This window comes from Lactuca virosa, chromosome 5 (assembly GCF_052849685.1).
Source record: "Lactuca virosa cultivar CGN04683 chromosome 5, Lactuca_virosa_CGN04683_v6, whole genome shotgun sequence".
NCBI lineage: Eukaryota > Viridiplantae > Streptophyta > Magnoliopsida > Asterales > Asteraceae > Lactuca > Lactuca virosa.
This window is the reverse complement of record NC_136430.1, coordinates 348,300,284-348,318,223: the sequence shown is the minus strand read 5'-3', so window position 1 is coordinate 348,318,223 and position 17,940 is coordinate 348,300,284.

Below are 17,940 nucleotides of genomic sequence, written 5' to 3'. Positions count from 1 at the left end.
ACTCAATTTACTTGACAATTAACAGCAAATAATTATCATTAACACGTAAGGATCTTTTAACAAGCTTGTCAAGATAAATTAAACATAAACAAACAATTTGATCTAGCCATTAATCTATAAATTAAGGTTTCATTTAAACATAAACACAAAGTAAAAGGTTTTTACACCTAAATCAGAAACTAGACACACAATAGTATCACAGTGGAATGCTAAACATGGTCACGTTAACAACCCACATGATTACCGACATGTATCCGCTCTCCAATCCTTCCGATCTCCACTCCTGTTAGCTTAACGGCCTTCCGGCCGCCTTCTAGACCCTCAAAACGGCTTAACAGAAGTTAATTATCGACTAAATTAGGTTGGAAGTCGAATCCCCCTCTCTGGTTAGCTGATAATCGCTTTTTATAACCTTTGGGACCGACTTACGTACGCTGGGCGTAGATAGAAGTCCACCGCAATTAGGAAGCCTGGATAAACACCCAGTACGCTGGGCGTAACCATAAACTACGCTGGGCGTAATTGCACTTTTCATCATTTTTATTCTTTTAGCTTCGAAACCCGATTTCCGCTCCAGTCTTTTCTTTTCCGCTCTAACGACAACTAATTGCTGCAAATCATAATTCAAAGCAATATAAGTACATTTTAGTTCTAAAAGAGAATAATAAAGGCTAAAATATTTAGATATAGTGTATAAAAATATATATATAAATACACATATCAATACCTAACCCCAAGGTTGTAAGGATTGGGCACTAGATTGTTGGTTGCATCTTTATTGGTTATGCACAAAACAATAATAGTTCTTATTGTATTCCTCTATATGACTCTAAAATGTTGGAGATTTATGAAGGCATGCTAATAGAATCGAAAATTGGAAATGTGCTTTTTATGTTTTGATAAGTGCTCCAATATAATTGGGTATAAGAAATTTTCTCATGAAGAAGAATTGGATGAAGAAATTTAGACTCAATGGAGTAAAAGGGCATTTTTTGAGAAATCATTTGGAGATGATTCTTACAATTATATGGTTGAAAAAGAGCCTCAAACTTTCAAAAAGGAATTAACAGTGAAAAAGATTCCTATGAAATACCTCAATGGAGAGAGGCAATTAAAAGTGAAATATATTCTATCTTGCAAAATCACACATGAAATCTAGTGGATATACCTCTAGGATGTAAGCCACTAGGTTATATATGTTTTTTCAAGAGAAAAATGAAAGCAGATAGATCCAAAGAATATGAGAATCGGTTAGAACATAATGGTCTATGATTTCAATAGAAATATGTACTAATTTCTTGTTTGGAAATTTAGAATCAAATGCTACTTATATACCCCAAGAAGATATTTCCATTAATTCGACTAATATTGGTTGGAATTCATCAAAACAAGATAAAGGCTTGATGGATATTAAGATATTCAACATGAAGTTGAAAGGACTATGAATGGAAATATGAGTATTCTAAATTTGGAATCATATGATCGTTTCTTAGAAGATCATATTGTATTAATTTGTAAAACTAATAATGGTTCTCTCGGTTGAACTATTAAGCTTGAGAAATTACCACGGTTTAGTGGATTTCCAAATGAGAAGTAAGAGTTGATGACATATTTGAAATATATGTTTGGATTACAAACATAAGAATGTATTGATTAATTTCATTTGTATGCTCTTATAATTACATGTGGTTTAACTTCTCAAAATTTGGAAGCATATCATTGTAATATGAAACTAAAACTTCTAAACATAGATTTAGAAGTATAAATCTACATTGAAACTGCCAAGTAGTTATCTTATCCGATGGAAAGTAATAAAATGTGTGAGTAGTAAAGTCATTATATGATTAAAGCAAGCTTTGGAACAACAGGTATCAAAAGTTTGAATATGTCACTCAACATCAATGGATGTGATGAAATAGATCCATATAAATGGCACTTTAAAATGCTATTCTATTTTATGACATAGTAATCCTTGAGAGAGGACGCCTAAAGAATTTTACATGTAGATGGTTAAAGCAAGAAATTGAATGGAAAAAATGCGATATTTGCAAGGAAATTCATGTATGGAATATTCATAATTACATCTGGCCAATGTTATTGTGAATTCACAAATACATGTAGTACATATGCTTATCGTATTATGTTGACACAATTATGCATATTCAATAGTGGTAACTATGGTGTAAGAGTAACTATATTGATAATCGTCAACATTTGTTGGAAAATGTAGGAGAACAAATTTGCAAGTTTATCCAATGATAGGTAATGAAACTAAAGGGCTTTGTAAGTTCTTGGGAGACGTCCCATGATAAGCCAATATCTCCTATATGTGTACATGGTGAGTCTAGACATATTTTTCAAAGACATAACACCATTCAACAATGACTCTCAAGATGAATTATCTTTAATGACTACATAAAGTCAAAATAAGATCGCGGATCCGTTAATGAAATGATTGGAATGAGAGGTCGTTATGAGGAATGAGACTAAAACCCATAGATTAATAAGTTATTGCGAAGGAAAACCCAACCTAGTTGACTGGAGATCCCAAGATCTAGGTTCAATGGGACAACCTACTTGCATATAACATTTATGAATCACTGTGGGGGTTAACCCCAACCCATTCCTAAAAGAAACAGTGATGCAGGTTAAGCTTATAGTCGTGGATGATAAATTGGAAATCATCACGAATTAGCTTTTAATGATTATTATAGAATCACCTATGTGAGAGAGAAGTGGGGTCGCTTCAAAAGAAATTGTATGGGCACATTCCTAAGAGTTCTTACAAAACCAGGCAAGTGTCCATGACCATAACGGACACATCAATGAGAACCTAACTAGGTCAGGGAGAATAATGTGAGACAAATATTGATTATTTACACAAATGGCAGAACAGTTCAAGAGCATCGAGTCTACTGGTCCGCTAGTAAAATAAATATGTATCTTAAGGGAAGGTTCAAAGGGTAACACCTACCTATCCTATGCATGATTCAACTGTTGGATTTTATCTAGGTAGCTTGAAAATGCTTGATCAATTTTCATTCATGTGAGGGATTGTTGGAAAATTGGTGTTAACCAATTTATAAAAATGGGTTTTCCCCATTTTTTTTAACACGTCCAAAATGGATTTAATATGAATGAGAAATTAATCCTTAAAGTAAGGGTGTTGGAAGAAGTAAATAAAAGAGTTTAATGGGTGTGACAAAGAAAAGAAAAGTTCAGGGACCTTTCTTGCAAACATTTCTTTCTTTCGTAACTGAAATTGTAATTAATATTACAATTTAATTACATATTAACACACATTAATCTTTGTGATTAATAGAGGTGTTTAAATGGGAGGTTATAGAATGTGTAGTATAAATACCACTACTCTACAACCATATGAGTACACCAAAAGAATGTAAGAAAACTTTCTTCTTCCCCACTTCATCTTCATCTTCATCTTTTTCTAGCTATATTGAAGATATAATCCAAGCCTATTGTGGTTTCGGGTGGTCTAGAAGAACCACTTCAAACTGTTGTATCCTGGGAAACAAACACCCGGTAGCGGACGAATTTGTTTTAAGGACAATGTTTAAACACATGCTTTAGTTTTTCTATTTTCTTGTTTGTTTTCATACATTATCGAGATATTATTCCTACAATGACTCCATCTTCATGGACGGTAATTTCAGAATGTCGAACAAGTTCTCTAACAATATCCATCAATGGCTTCTGGGAATAAAATTTTGTATTTGGATATATATAATATAACCCATGAATCCGTGTAACCCAAATCAAGAACATATGGTTTGTAATCAGTTGTCACACTTTGAAGCCCGATTAGGTTGTAAAGCAATGACAGATTAAGAGTTAGGGTTTATCAAGAACTCTTGATTATAAGCCATGAATCTGTCAACTATTATGTTGAGATACAAGGATAACGAAGATGTCAAAGAACAAAACTTGTTTTGAGACCTGGGAAATTTAGTTACTGAGTAAACTTAATTAAGCAAATTATATTTGTGTTAGATTGTTAAATGGGAAATCAGATGCACAAGAAAGAAGCTCCACCGATTTTAGTTACAGGTTTCCAAAAGAGAGAAAGAGTTTTATTATTTTTTTAAATAACAAGTAGATAAAAAATAAAAGAAAAATAAAAAGTAAATACATAAGTAGATGACTAAAACTACATAGAAATATAACCAAAACGAATATGAAGCCAAAAAAAATTGAGATTTGGATTAAACCTAGAAAAAATACGTGAAATATTTTTGCAGTTTTGTCTTGAAAATATATGTATTTAATTACGTAAATACCCCTAAATGAAAATACAAATGAAACCATCGACGTTCATAATCTTGATCGTCTTCTTTAAACTAGAAAAACTACCCAATATTTTTTCTCCACATTAACGATCAGAAATCCATATTACATGGTCACGAAAATGTGTTTTGGCTTTTAACTCTTAAAAGCCAAACCAAACACATTTTAAAGACCTCATTTTAGAAAAAGTTCTTTTATAAAATGTCTTTTAAGTTAAAAAAGGAATTCCAAACACACCCATAATTGCGAAGTGTTATTGAAGAAAATAAATATCCCGATAAAAAATTGATGGATTTGCAAGAAATCAATCAGAGGCGAAGAAGATGAGCAACCGTGAAATAAAGGAATAGTTAGTTGGGGTAAAAAATGGTTAACATAAAATCTATTTCTTTTTATATTTTAAGACTATTGAAAAATCAATATAGCCCACAGTAAAATGATGTGGCTTATTCTTGCCACATAGGTTGAACCATGTTTTCCTTGTCAGCATGTTTACCTACCAAACCCGCAAAAATATGGAATATTGGCCTAATTAAAATTTAAAAGGTCACTTACAAGTTTAGTGACCTATAATAAAAAAAACTAATAAAGTTTGGTTTGATTGACATTAACCCTAAGATTTACAATGGAATTGTGGAGAAGAACATGAGTTATAAAGTGAATGATTTCGGTGTGGAAATCGGACTTGTAATCTTTCATTTGGCCTTTTACTTTGGAAAAGTTTGCCCCTCCTGTTGAATTTTTGGACAATTTTGTCCTCTTGAACTTGTAGATGATGTCTAGGGGTGCAAACGAGCCGAGCCGAGCCCGGTCAGGCTCGGCTCGGGCTCGTTTAAGTTATATGATGCTCGAACTCGAGCTCGGCTCGAGCTTGTAAATAATTATACAAGCTCGACTCGGGCTCAGGCTCAGCTCGTTTTTTGTCTGACGTGCCTAAATAAGCTTAAGCTCGGCTCGAACTCGTTAAGAAGCTCGTTTACTAATACCCTAAATCCCTAATCCCTAAATATGTTTTTATTTTAATATAGAAAAAAAATAATAAATTATATTATATAAAGGCTCGTTTAGGCTCGTGAGCCTATTCGAGCTTAGTGACATAGGCTCGAGATCAAGCTCGTTTAATAAACGAGCTTAATATTAAGCTCGAGCTCGGCTCGGGCTCGTTTAAAATCGGTTTCGAGTCGAGCTTTTAACGATCCGATCCCGAATAGCTCACGAGTAGCTTGACTCGTTTGCACCCCTAATGATGTCCCTTCATTTGTTGGGGTTGTTGAATTCTCGACAACTTTGCCCTCCTGCCCCCTAGTGGATGATGTTCCTGTTCTATAGGCTTACCACCCCCTCCATGTCATCTTCTGCAGTGAACTCCGCAAGAGAAAAACCCCCTCCACCTCAGGCACTTACCCCCTACAACTCAGCCTTGCCAAGCCTTTCATTCCCCCACTCCCTTCAGCCTTAGGAGAATTTCTATGGAATGTAAATGCACATGGAATCTTTGATCTTGGGTACAAAAGGGTCTGCTATATATGTTGGAAGATTCTACGTAGTTATTTGAAATTAACAAGACTTGGTTGTTATTTTTTTTATACCCAAACTTCGTTGCTATTAAAAAACTTTTACCTGAAGAGGGACAATGTTCACTTCGTTAGGCATGGTGTTTGTGTTATATTGTTTACTGTATATATATTAATAAAATTCTCTACGTACTTATTAAAAAAAAAACTAATTGAGATTTTTCTCTTATAAACCTAGAAAGATAGTAAAACTTAAAAGCACGCTCATGAAATTATAAACCATAGTAAATCTGATCTTTTATATCATCATTGCTATATTTACATTTAATTCACTGCAATAATTGAAAGAAATAAAAAACACATACATGAAACAAATTCATAACCATTCTGAAATCAACAACCCCACATCCACCGCCACATCCGCCGCTACCACATCCACCGCCACCATCTCCACATCCACCGCCACCATCTCCATCTCCATCGCCCCCACATCCACCACCACCATCGACACCAAAACAGACACCACACAAGACGATCACTGCTACAAAAACTAAAACTGAAAACAAAGCTATCTCAACGATATCAAATGTTTCCATTTTCTCTTTCGGAAGAATATCATGAGAATAAACAGTTTGCTTTGTAATCCCTCGTTATTATATATAGCATTAGGTTTCTTATACACACGAATTGAAGAAGTTTATCTTGACATAATGCCTTGACTTGCTTTGCCTATCTTTACATTAATTACGGGATTTAGGTTTGGGATATACGTACGTACATGGATATTAATATTATTTAGATACAAAGCATATTTATACTTATCTCAAATTCAAAAAAGGTTTTAAAATTCAAAAGGTAATCTGTTCCTCTATCTCGCAACATTTGAAGGCGAGGTTATGAAGATTACATCATGCGGTTGATATATTGTTCAAATCATACTGTTGTTTAATTCTGATTATGTGCTTTTATATATGGTATAAGTGAAGTTTCTATTTTCGTGTTTTATGTTGGCATATGCATATAATTTTCGTTTCCCAATACATGAAAGAGAGTTACTTTAATTTATACTTTTATAGTATCCTTGCATCTTGAATGTGAGATTACTATCGTGCGAGTGTTTGGTTGTCATATATACGAAACTATATTATAATCCACATTACGTTAACGTATAAAAAAAAATATAAATGTCTATAAATATTGCATAATAATTATTAAAAAACTTATGATTATTGGTATTATTGAAATTTGTAAAATATACATTAAAATCGATAAATATTTATAATCATTGAATGACCTCTTTGTAAACAATAGTTTTTGTTTTATTAGTTAAACGACATTCCTCGTCACATATGAATACCTTCAAAATCATAGATAATTACATTAGTGTAATTTGACAAAAGATTGATGGGTAAAACATTAGGGATACGACTTTTAATTTTTTTTTTCTTGAAAAAGATGAATCGTCACTTGAATCCGTTACTTTCTTTTAGTGTTAATGTTGCTTATAAAACTGAAATATAAATATATAGACATATTGGTAAGTTTTATTATTTTTTATGAGGAAAGTAATAATTATAATGGGATTATCTAAGAAATAAATGTTTGAAATATTTTTGTAGAGAAAAATCGGGATCATTAAAAAATTTTATATAAGGAAAATACAAATTTAGATTGGGTGAAATTATGGATGAAATTACTGACGAATATTATTTTGGTGGAAATTGTATTTTGTAAGGTATAATACTATGACAAAATTCGGAATATGTATATTTATTGTGTAAATTTATAAATGTTATTGTTACTATATAAAGATAAAACAAAGTAGGTTGGTATATTATACAAAAAAAAATTTAATCACTTTGTTTTAGTGTTAATGTTTCTTATAAAACAAAGTAGGTTGGTATGTTATATATAAAATCGATATATATATATATATATATATATATATATATATATATATATATATATATATATATATATATATACACACGAATCATTAAAAAAAGAGTAAATTACATAAATGGTCCTTATGGTTTATGGTAATTTGCGTGTTTGGTCCTTAACTTATTTTTTTAACTCGGAAGGTCCCTACTGTTTGCTTTTGTTACGTGCATGGTCGCTGTCTTACCTCCAAAAAGACTATTTTTGCCTTTGATTTTTTAATTTATTTAAATAAACACACCTCCAACTCACCCCCTCACCTTACCTTACATAACTCACTATTTTTCCCTATTTAAATAATAGTATTTTCAGGTAAGACAGAGACCAAACGCGTAACAAAAACAAACAGTAGGGACCAAGCGCGTAACAAAAACAAACAGTAGGGACATTTCGAGTTAAAAAAATAAGTTAGGGACCAAACGTGCAAATTATCCCAAACCATAGGGACCATTCGTGTAATTTACTCTTAAAAAAATTTATATATGAAAAATACAAATTTAAATTGGGTGAAATTATGGATGAAATTAATGACGATTAAATTGGTAGGTTACGATTGAATTCGATTTTGGAAAGTTTAAATTTGATAAAGGAAACACATAGGTTATCAAAATAATTTTTTTTTTATGGATATAAAGAAAATACAAATTTAAATTTGATAAAGGAACACGTAAGAAATAAATGCTTGAAATATTTTTGGAGTGAAAAAAACGGGTTCTTTAAAAAAATTTATATAAGGAAAATACAAATTTACATTAAGTGAAATTATAGATGAAATTAATAACGATTAAATTGGTAGGTTACGATCGAAATCTGATTTTGGAAAGTTTGAATTTGATAAAATAAACACGCAAGTTGTCAAAATATAAAATTTTAAACGTTGGGAACATATAAAAAAATACATATAAAGTTGTAAAAAGTCGACACAATAAAAAAATAAGATAAAACAACATAATAAAAATTTATCCTAATAAACAAGAATTATTTTGCCGCATATCATTTTTTTCATTTATTTGCCACATAACAATTTCTTGTATTTTTGAATTAACCATTTTCTACTTGTCATTATTTTATGTTTTTCAGTTATTTAAAAATGTTACTTAATTGTATTGTTATATAAGCATAAACATTCTAATTAGACGTTTTTTTTCATAATAAGGTTATTTAATTTAAACATACACTGACAACAAATATACCGTTTTTTCACTGCATTAAATATTGACAACTATTTTATTTATTTAAATAAAGTCACAGAGTATAATTTATGGAATGTTAAATGTTATATGAATTTAGTTTTAGTATATCATCAATGAAAATTCTTTTCTAAATCATGATTGGTTTATTTTAAATTGATTATGAATATAAGTGCTAGCTTTTATGTTTATTTTTTATTTATTTAGTGTCCATAAGAACTTTGCCTTAGACTTGGCGCAACATTGAATTACATTGGTATATCATCAATGCAATTTGATATATATCTTTCAATTATATGAAATATCAAATAATGACATGTCATTACTATTGTGATAATTTAGTTTATATATATTGTATTTTTACTAATGTTAACGGTATTATTTTTTTTTTCTAATAACCATAACGCTCTTACTAATTGTACTTTTTACAAATCTCCTAATATCTTATCATTTTTTTATCTTACTTTATAATTTTTCATAACTATGTTATTTTCAAGATTTTGACTGTCTTACATACGAAACTTTGTTCACTGATTTCAACCACAAAGGGTTTCCGATGACCGATATGACCTTTCAAAGATAGAGACAAATTAGGGAAAAATGCTGAAATAAGAGCTTTGACTTTTTAAATAAAAAAACCACATACGCACATTGCTATTAACTAAATATGTTCAAAACAAAATAGAAATTACAATGCATTTTGTATCTACTGAACACAGTTACAACAACTCAAAAGAAATATAGAAATTGCAATTCAAAACATTGTAGATTAAAGTCAAAGTACATTGTTATTAACTAAATCTGTTAAAAACCAAGAATTATGGACAAATATGTCAAACTAATAGCAATATCATATTGATAATTAAAAACACTGAAGGGTAAATGGTAGTTTCAATCATCAACCACCGTGCAATCCAAACAATCTAAAAAAAATTAATTACGTAAGACACACATACATACATACAGTTAATCAAAAGTCTGTGTTTTTCCCATGGGCATTTTATCAAACATGCAGAATGCAACATCAATTGCAACGTTAAAAAGACAAAAGTAAAAGACTGAAAAACTAATACTAACATTTATAATCAAGATTATTCATGCGTTCAAAGATCACAATCAAATACAACATTAATGAGAAATCGAATACAATTAATAAAAATTAAGAACATCATATTAAATAAGGAAACTGGATCACGAACGTGATGCTGCAAAGGGTGGTGCTGTTCGAACGTGACGCTGCAAAGGGTTTGAAGAAAACATAATGTATGAATAGCAGCACATGATTTATACATAACTTTCGACAATAATTATGGAAATGATATCAAATTTCGAATTCTTTGATTCTTTGAAATTAAGCGACGATATCCCGTAATCTTGTAGATACGTTTCATATAATAGATGCGAATTGAAAGAATATATGAAATGTGTCAGTTAAGAACATGATTTTAATTAGGAAGGAACGAAATTTCCTTTATAAATTATGATGATGTTTAAATAAGTTGAATACATTCCTTTTATAAATGACATTAACATTAAATTAGTTAGTCAAATTTTCAATATTAATCAATATTAATTTAGTTCAATTTTATTTTAGGATGACATCATCAAAATGATCAAAGACTTGAAATTAATCAAGGAAACACAATGAATAGTCATGATCGTTGAAGGTGATGTCATCAAGTTTCTCTTTAATATATATAGAGATAAAGATTAGATTTCTTTCAAATTTGTATTCGACTGATTTTAAGTGGCTAAAGAATTCAAATTCTGATCCGTTATCTTTATTATAGCTAAAAAGACAATTATCCTTAAAAAGTTGATATGATTAAACTAAATAATAAGTTATATTATTATTATTGTTATTATTGTTATTATTATTCAAATAATATATCTCTAAACAATTTTTTTGGAGCTGCGTTTAAGCATTTTTTTTGAACGGCAGAAAAATTAAATAAACAACTAGTTAGAAGCTAGCAAAAAAGAATATAGTTCAAATTATGGTTGTCAAAATCGTGATCCTGATCGTAGGATCGTACGATCCTACGATCCTAGGTATGAAAAACGATCCGGATCGTAAAAGGATCGTATTTGGGATAGGATCGCAGGTAGGATCGTTTGATCGTAGGATCGAGATCCGATCCGATCCTACCTTCCCTTGATTTTTTTTTTTGCAAATGAATTTTACTTACTACTATGTCTTTTACCCTTTACCAATTTACCATTTATCATTTTGTATTATGACTTATGACTAATATTTTGAAGTTTTCATAACTTTTGAATGAAAAATTGAATGTTTGAATATTTTTCATGATTAAAAATTATAAATTAAAATTATATTTTATTTTGTGGGATCTTAGGATCCCGATCCCGATCTTGCAAACCCAAAAACGATCCTAGGTAGGATCCTGATCTTAACAACCTTGGTTCAAATTACATGACCGGGTTTTTGACCCCATAGTTCAGCCATGGTTGGCCTTAGTGTTTCCATGGCAAAACCATTTAAAATCAAAAGCTACAATATTATCAAACATGGAAGCTTTTCTATATTGTTGATGCCGGAAAACTATAGCATTTATGTAAGACCACAAAGGCCAAAGAAGTGTTGAAAAAATCGATTCCAAGACTTTTCGTTTGAACTGGACCACCATATGCAAATCAATCCATTGAAACATATATGTGACGTTTGAAAAATAAGGAATATCCATGTCCATCCAAACCCGCATTCTTTGTCATATCTCACGAGCCAAATCACAATTGAAGAATAAATGATCGACATCCTCTAAATGGTTAGAACAAATAGGAGACAAAGTTGAGTCAATGTCAATCCCCTTTTTATCCAAGTTCACTCGAGTAGGAAGACGATCAAGAACTAGCCGCCAAACAAAAATGTTGACATTTATAGGAACAAACCTGTTCCACCTGGTAGGTATGTCAATAGTTGAGAGAACCACATTATCAATCTGCTGACGCACTGATTTGACTGTGAAATCACCGGACAACTCCAAATTACACCTCTATTTATCCAAAGAATCAGTGATGGTGACCTTTGTTAGCAAAGACATTAAAGCATAGAGTTGACTGCTTTCTTCACCACCTCGAATATCACGTCTTCATGAAAATCTCAAATTCTGCATAAACCAAAAGTTCTTATTGGAATCATATATGTTCCCACGAAACATTAACAAAACTAAAAACAAAATCAATTTAGGAGCTTAGCTTGAGCCTAGCTTGTAACATCCGGATTCCCAGGTACTCTATGTTATTCATTTATTTTGAGTTTGAGAGAAGGACTCCACGAGTCGACGCCTAGACTCGTCGAGTAGGATCGCGTTTTGCTGACTGGATTAATGAATGGACTCGACGAGTCGACAGTGTGACTCGACGAGTCCGTGCTGGCGGCATAAACCCTAAATCTTTGGGCCTGTGCCCTATTTAAGGGTCCTTATAGCCCTCATTTGCGACTACCAGTCTAGAGAGAGAAACCCTAGAGAGCTTGGGCGAGTTGTGTGTGAGAGCAAGCCATTTAAATCCTTTTTGGTGTTGTTTTGCAAAGAAGAAGGTGTTTCCAGCTAGAGGAGGTCAAGAGGATTGCTAATCCGTGGTTTTCAAGCTTGGATCTACATTATTGAGGTAGCAAATCGAGCTCTCCTTCTATTTTGGTTAAGATCTATGAATCTAGGGTTTTCTATACCCTTTTTATGGCTTGAATTGATGAGTTTATGGTCCCTTTGTGTGTTAGACTTCAGATCTAGACCCATAGAGGTCCAGAGAGCATTATCCATCTTGCTTTATGAAGTGTTATGGAAGGAATGAACTTAGGTTGCCATTCTTGAGGCTATTTCTTCAAAAAGAACCATATATGTGTTGCATGAGTGTAAAGGTTTCACCTTTACGTGATTAGTGGGTATGGAAATGTCAGATCTATAGGTTAGAGAAGCGGATCTGACCTCAGAAGGTCATTTGAGTGTTGCCATGGACGCTACTCGTCGAGTTCATAAGTGGACTCGACGAGTCGAGTCGGGGTTGCCCCGCGATTCGTAACAGGAGTAACCCGTCGAGCGAAGGGATGACTCGACGAGCCATGTGAGGCTAGAAGGATTCAGAGGACCCGCATGGACTCACCGAGTCGCCCATGTGCACTCGACGAGTCGGGTCAAAGTTTGACCGTTGACTTCAGTTGACCTTAGGGTTTTGGTCAAGCTGATTCAGGAGAGTTCAGGGAGGGGTAGAATGGCCTTCTACCCAATATTTAGAGGTGAGACTATGAGAGGGTATTGATCAGGAATGTTATTCGGATGATAGGAGGAGGCTAGGTCGGGACGTCAAGCACGAGAGTTAATCCGACTTCGTACGAGGTGAGTCTTCTCACTATACTGTACCTAGGATGATACCTATGTGTGACCGGAAGGTCTTATATGCTATGAGATGTATGTGCTGTATGCTGTTATATGATATGTATGTGCAATGTATGTTATGAATGAGAATGACCGGAAGGTCATTATGATGTGGACCGGAAGGTCATGATGATATGGACCGGAAGGTCATTACGGGTAGGACCGGAAGGTCTACCAGGGTTGTGGGACGGAAGTCCTCTGAGACATAGTAACCGGAAGGTCTTATAGCCTTGAGTGGCGTATGTGGTATTTTGGGGAACTCACTAAGCATTTATGCTTACAGTTGTTGTGTTATGTGTTTCAGGTACTAGCGAGGATCGCCGGAAGGCGCCGGCATGATCCGTACATACTCATGGAGTTTATGTCTTGAGATTTTGGGATATGTTTTGTTATGATAACATTGGATACATTATGTTTTGATATTACCTTATGAATAAAAGTATGTTTTAAAAATGAAAAATTGTTTTGGAAATTTACGTTGTTACAAGTTGGTATCAGAGCCTTGGTTTGAGGGATTCGGATACACCTTCGGGTGTATTTGAACTCAAACTGAGGATTTAAGAAAGTTTTTCGTAAACTAAACAATTTTTCTAAAAAGTAAAAGGATTTGAGAAAAGCAGAAGGAAGCAGTGTGTACGATCAGCCAGCGCCCGAACGGTGATTTCCCAAATTACCCTTACATTACGTGTTATGAGATATGTTATGATATGTTATGCATGCTAGAGTAGGCTAGGTATTCATATTAGGACTAGAGTGGCCTGATTTGTGATGCCTTAGCCTAGGAAGATTTCTGCTGCTATGTGATGCTTGAGAGTGAGTAGGTAGCAGTGAGGAGCTTATGAGAGGTCTACCGAAGGGTAGCGTATGCTAGCGAGATGTAGAGTACTTGTGATCTGGGATCCTAGGAGGAGGACTTGGGGTGAATACTGATGCAGTGTGGACGGTAGTATAGGGCCCGTACTACTGAAGACACCGGATCAGTGCGCAGTCCAAGTAAAAATCCTTAGGGTACTAGGGAACAAGTAGGGTTGAGTGATCGAGTGCGAGTATACTCGAGCGAGTCTCTGATATTTTATGTTGTATTTTAGAGACATCATGGCTGGGACACGCCACAGACCTGAGACGAGCGGCGTGAGTGACGAGGAGCTTCGTCAGATGATCTACGATGATGTGGCTGCGGCGATCCGAGCCGAGATTCCGGAGATGTTTGGGTCTATCAAGACCACATTGATTGAGACATTTGATGAGCGGTATGCAGCGGTTACTGAGGCTGCGGCTGCTGCAGCTACTGCAGCTGTTGCTGCTGCTAGACCTCAGGGGGGTGACTCGATGTTGTTCCGGGAGTTCAGCAACACGAAGCCACCGGAGTTTGATGGGACACAAGATCCGATTGCTGCGATGAGATGGATTTCTGATATCGAGGGATGCTTCTACACCTGTTCGTGTCCGGAGCATTTGAGGGTTCGGTTTGCACTGAACCAGCTTCGCTTGGGAGCGAAGGACTGGTGGAAGTTTGTGACGGCGAACTTCACTCTTGCAGAGATTTCATAGGTGACCTGGGAGAGGTTCACCATCATGTTCAGAGATGAGTACGTTCCCCCAGTGGAGAGGGAACGGTTGGCACATGAGTTTTTGTCCCTCAAGCAGGGGACGGAGTCAGTGACTGTGATCACACGGATGTTCCATGAGAGGGCGTTGTTTTGACCTGAGCACGTGTCGTCTGAGCAGGCACGCATGAGTCGGTACTTGAGCATTTTGAGGAGGGATATCAGGGAGTTCGTGGCGAACTCGTCATACCGGACATTTGCTGAGCTCCAGGCAAATGCCCGGAAGAGGGAGATCGAGCTGGAGACTCAGGCCCGGGAGGAGGCCGAGTCTCAGGGGAAGGATCGGCGGCCGGCACAGTCTCAGCCGGCAGCCAAGCGGGCAAAGCCCGCCGATTCGAAATCTGGAGGCCATAAGGGACGCACTTGTGGGAAGTGCGGCAAGGGACATGATGGGGTTTGTCGATCAGGTGCTTGCTACAAATGTGGCAAGGAGGGGCACATAGCCAAGGATTTCCCCAAGGGGTTCACAGTTTGCTCTCATTGCAACCAAACAGGACACCGGAAGGCCGAGTGTCCGCAGCTGCAGGGGACAGCACAAGGAGCACCGCAAGGATCTGCCCCTGCTGCCGTGCGAACTACTGAGGTTCGGCCGGTGAAGGCCGAGGCACCAAAGGCTCGCGGGAGAGCCTTCGAGTTGACAGCGGAGGAGGTCCACGCAGCGCCCGATGTCGTGGCTGGTATGTATTCTTTCATTTATTTATATTGAGTTTGAGATATTGTGCTTATATTATGATATGCGTAGGTACTTTTCTCGTGAGTTTTGTACCTGCTTTGGTGTTATTTGACTCGGGTGCGAGTCGGTCATTTGTGTCTTTAGCGTTTAGTCAGCACATCAGTATCCAACGGGAGGCGTTGAGTCAACCTCTACGAGTTTCCATAGCTGACGAGCGAGCGGTGTATGCTACGGATGTGATTCGAGGATGTGTACTCGAGATCTTAGGTGTTGAGTTCCCGATAGATCTCGTCCCGATTGCGATGGGGGACGTGTGTGTCATAGTGGGCATGGATTGGTTGAGCCGATTTGGGGCTATTATAGACTGCGAGCGACAGTTGGTGACGATACGAGACCCTAGTGGGGGAGTACTTACGGTGTACGGCGAGGGTAACTGTTATGGGTCAGCATATTGTTCGGCTGCTAGAGCGAGGCGGAGCCTACAGTAGGGCTGTAGCGGGTTTGTGGCTTATGTGATGAATTCACGGGTGGCCGCAGAGGGGCTGGGCTCGGTTAGTGATGTGCCGATAGTGCGTGAGTTCCCAGATGTTTTCCCCGAGGAGTTGTCGGGTGTGTCTCCCGTGAGGCAAGTGGAGTTTCGCATCGATTTGGTTCCGGGAGCGGTGCCTATCGCCAAGGCGCCCTATCGCCTTGCGCCACCAGAGATGCAGGAGTTATCCTCACAGCTTCAGGAGCTGTTAGGGAAAGGATTTATCAGGCCGAGTAGCTCACCTTGGGGAGCGCCGATCCTTTTTGTCAAGAAAAAGGATGGTTCACACCGAATGTGCATTGATTACCGGGAGTTGAACAAGTTGACGGTCAAGAACCGTTATCCACTACCGAGGATTGATGATCTATTCGATCAGTTGTAGGGAGCATCTTGGTTCTCCAAGATAGATTTGAGGTCTGGATATCACCAGATGAGGGTGCGAGATGAGGATATCCAGAAGACGGCGTTTAGGACTCGTTATGGGCACTACGAGTTTGTGGTGATGCCTTTTGGGCTCACCAATGCACCAGCAGCATTCATGGATCTCATGAACAGGGTATGCAGACAGATGTTGGACAGGTCGGTGATTGTATTCATCGACGATATTCTGGTGTATTCGAGATCTAGAGAGCAGCATGAGGAGCATCTGAGAGAGATTCTCGGAGTTTTGAGATCGGAGAGGCTCTATGCCAAATTCTCCAAGTGCGAGTTCTGGTTACGGGAGGTCAAGTTCTTGGGGCATCTCGTTAACCAGAATGGGATATTGGTCGATCCGGCGAAGATTGAGGCTGTGATGAGTTGGGAGGTGCCGAGATCACCCACCGAGATCAGGAGTTTCTGGGGTTGGCCGGCTACTATCGGAGATTTATCAAGGATTTCTCCAAGATTGTCGTGCCTCTCACCAAGTTGACCCGGAAGGGCGTTGCTTTTTCGTGGGGTCCGGAGCAGCAGACCTCGTTTGAGACTCTTCGTCAGAGGTTGTGCGAAGCCCCGGTGTTATCCCTTCCAGAGGGAATGGGGGATTTTGTGGTGTACTGCGACGCATCGATAACAGGGTTGGGTGCGGTGCTTATGCAGAGAGGGCATGTGATAGCGTATGCATCGAGGCAGCTGAAGCCTCATGAGACGAGGTATCCCACCCACGATCTGGAGTTGGGGGTAGTGGTGTTCGCCCTCAAGATCTGGCGTCATTATCTGTATGGGGTTCGGTGTACCATATACACGGACCACAAGAGTTTGAAGTATTTGATGGATCAGCCCAACCTGAATATGCGCCAGAGGAGATGGTTGGATGTGGTAAATGATTATGATTATGAGATCCTGTACCACCCGGGCAAAGCTAATGTTGTAGCTGATGCTCTGAGCTGTAGGGCAGAGAGTGCCCCGATTCGAGACACTTGTATGCGATTGACGGTGATGACTGCGGTATTGGACACCATTCGGGAGGCCCAGGCAGAGGCCGTGATACCAGAGAACCGCAAGAGGGAGCGGGTGATCGGGCAGGTGTCTGAGTTCGATACCGATAGCCGATGGCTGATGACCTTTCAAGGTCGGATTTGGGTGCCGTATGCAGGCGGGGCACGTACCATTCTGATGGAGGAGGCGCACATATCGAGGTTCTCGATCCATCCCGGGGCCACTAAGATGTATTTGGATATGAAGAGAGACTATTGGTGGCCCTGTATGAAGAGGGATGTTGCGTGGTTCGTTGAGAGGTGCTTGACCTGTCGCCGGGTTAAGGCCGAGCACCAGCGTCCGCATGGCAAGTTGCAGCCACTTGAGGTTCC